This window comes from Eublepharis macularius, chromosome 3, assembly GCF_028583425.1.
Source record: "Eublepharis macularius isolate TG4126 chromosome 3, MPM_Emac_v1.0, whole genome shotgun sequence".
Lineage (NCBI taxonomy): Eukaryota > Metazoa > Chordata > Lepidosauria > Squamata > Eublepharidae > Eublepharis > Eublepharis macularius.
In genome coordinates this window covers 24,431,118-24,434,350 of record NC_072792.1, presented here as the reverse complement: position 1 = coordinate 24,434,350, position 3,233 = coordinate 24,431,118, and positions in this window count along the sequence as shown.

The following is a 3,233-nucleotide window of genomic DNA, read 5'->3' as shown; positions in this document are numbered from 1 at the left end:
CAGTTCGGACATTAACAATTGTACAGGTATAACACTGGATTTTCATTTCCATCTTTGAAAAAAGCTATCCTTCAGCAGTGCGGCACCTTCAGCAACAACAAAAAGAACCGGTTATATATATATATATGTGGTAAAAAAGAGCCCTCAAATTAAATACATAATTTATTTACATATAGGAAATGGAATAACTGAGTGTGCAACTGATCTTGTTCTCACAGGTGCAGCACATTACTACTTCTCTTTCCCTATTAAAAAATAAGGAATCTGGATACTCATCTTTTTCAGCTAATCTATGACTAAGTTGCCATGGTTTTTACTGCATCATTCTACGTTTCCAGATTGTAATTATTATTAGACTGCAGTCTTTTTAGGCAGAGTCTGATCTTTTCTGTACAGCACGTAGTATTCAATTGCTCAAACAAAATATTATTTTAGTCATATCTGAGACATACTTGTTGAGCCAAGTGATTTTATATCTAAAAGTCAATTTACTGCTCCCTGTCCCGTTCTAAGGAATGTAAAAAGTCTTTCTTTAAACTACCATCACAAGAACTTATGAGGTCCATTTTGCTGAATGAGGGACCTTGCCACTCAGTGAGTTTCATGGTAGATTAGGAATTTAAATCCACGTCTTCCCAACTTTCCTGAAAGTTGCATTCGATTGTTAGGGCAATGTGGATTTAAATCCACGAATCATGAAGGTTTCGTGTGTGAGAGAGAACAAAGGCTCAACGAATGAGTTATTGGCAGAGAACAGCCTGTGGATCTCTTCACCCCAAACTAGGATTCAAACCCTCATTCTGCCCCCTAGCTCAGTGGGTAACTGTTAGTCAGTCACAGATTCTCATCATAACCTACCTCATGTGGTTGTTGGGAGGGCAAAAATGGAGAAAGAACCATGTAAACTGTCCTAATCTTGAAGGAAGAGTGAAACTAAAATGGAACAAACAATTTGATCCTAGGAAGCTCTAGGACAGCCCTTACAGGCGTTATAACAGCATAATTAGTGGATGACCTCCATTTTTCTGGATCAGATTTTGATTTATGAATGTCCCACATTTCATGGCTCCTTAACCTTGCTGTTTGATTTCATCAGATCTCAGAAACTAAGCAGGGTCAGCCTTGGTTAGTAATTGGATGGGAGATCTCCAACAAAGGCCAGGGTTGCAGAGGCAGGTAATGGCAAACCACCTCTGTTAGTCTCTTGCTGTAAAAACCCCACCAGGGGTAGCCATAAGTCAGCTATGACTTGAGGGCATTCTCCACCACGAACTGTACTAATCTTTTCATAGCCCTACATAAATGACTGCCTGGTGAAGAGGCTCCTTTGCTACATTCTGAACACACTCTAGTCCATGAAAAGCCTGTGCTGAAATAAAGCCTTGTTATTCTTTAAGGTGCTACAAGATTCCTGTTGTTATATAGTAAGCATGATTTGCACGTGGGCTGGAGTCAGTTGTGTATCCATGTACTTTGGTGGAAAGTGTCCTGCTCCCTTCCAAAGAGCTCCGGGTGGCATCGTTTTTCACTCTTCCCCACTACATTCTTACAACAACCCTGCAATGCAAATGAGGCTGAGACAGAGCGATCGGCCCAAGATCACATAGTGAGAGTCACAGCACTGCAAGGATTTGAACCTGGGTCTCCCAGGTCATCAGTGGGTTTGTCCACTGCTTGGAGGGTGTGTCTTGTCCTCTTAATATTTTATTTATTTACATCATTACAGTTGACCTTTCTTGCTGAGACTCAAGGTGGATAGCACAGTGTAGGTTAATGTAATCAGTGGCCGGGACATTAAATAAACAATAGAATAGGCCAAGGATTGCAGGAATTTGAAAACAGCAGAAATCCAACAGAGAGCTGAAAAACAATGCTGAAACAAACATAATCAAGTTGATGTATCATGTTAAACAATGGAGTTATCCAATAGGAACATACGTACAGCAGCAGACAGTAGCCAGCAGTATAGTCAACAGTCCCTATACCTTTATTGAAGATATTGTGTTAAAGATATCTTTAACCGTGTCTTTACAACACAGCCCAATTACCTGTGAAAGAAAGCTCCCCTGAATAATTCAGTTTTGCACAATTTGCAGGAAGCCAAGAAAGTGGAAACTTTCCTGCTCTCTTCAGTTAGGCCATTCCGTAAAGTACGGGCCACCACAGAGAATACACTTGGGCAAGCAGCTGTTGGTTTTGCCCAACTGCAGGTTGGCACCAGCAGAAGGCCCTCTTCAGACCAATGAGATTTACTCTGAGATGTTATTTACTCCCACAACATGACTTTTCCCACACACAATGCCACTGGTCAATGGCCAGCCCATCTTCTCCCAAGCTTCTTGGCAAGTCTGGTTTCAGGTCAGGACCTCTGACCACTACAAGTGGGAGAAGGCAAAGGAGGCGGCTAGCGCAGAGGCCTCCCCAAGAGGGCGGACCTAAGTGTCCATTCTGAAGCATCCACCTGGGGCTGCAGAGGCCCAACTCCATCACCACAGGGACCAATTCCCCTGGAGAAAATGGCGGCTTCGGAGGGTGGACTCTATGGCATTATAACCAGCCGAGGCCCCTCCCTTCCCCAAACCCCACCCTCTCCAGGCTCCACCCCCAAATCTCCAGGAATTTCCCAATCTGGAGCTGGCATTAATGCTACAGGATCTCCCTTCCAAAGCAGCCATTTTCTTCAGGGGAACTGATTTCTGTGGCCTGGAGCTCAGGTGCAGTTCCAGGCGATCTCCAGGCCCCACCTGGAAGTTGGCAGCCCTCAGAGACACAGGAGAAAGACGCCGCTCAGAGCAGCTCCCCGCCCTTCCTCCCTCAGCAGTAGCAGCTTCCTCCGTCCACCGATTGGGCCGCCGAAGGATGCGCGTCAGCGGGCCGCCGAGGCCGGTTGGCTCCCTCGGGCCACGTGCCCCTCCTGAGGTTCGCTAAGGGAGGAAAGGGCGGGCCTGCAATGTTTCCTAGGTTACAATGGGAAGGTAACGAAGAACGGTCACGTGGAGCAGGGCGGTGGGGAGAAAAGGAGGAGGGCGTGCGTGCGTGTCGTTCAAGCCCCTCCGGCGGCGGCGATTGGCGGAGGCGCGCCCGCCCGGAGCACGTGACGAAAAGCCGAGGCGCGGCCTGGTTGGTGGTTTCCGTGGTTACGAGGAATGAGGGGGCGGGCTGGCCTCCCAGCCTCGCCTCAGCAGCAGCGCCGCCGCCGCCGCCGCCGCATCAGGAGTGGCCCGTGAAGGCGG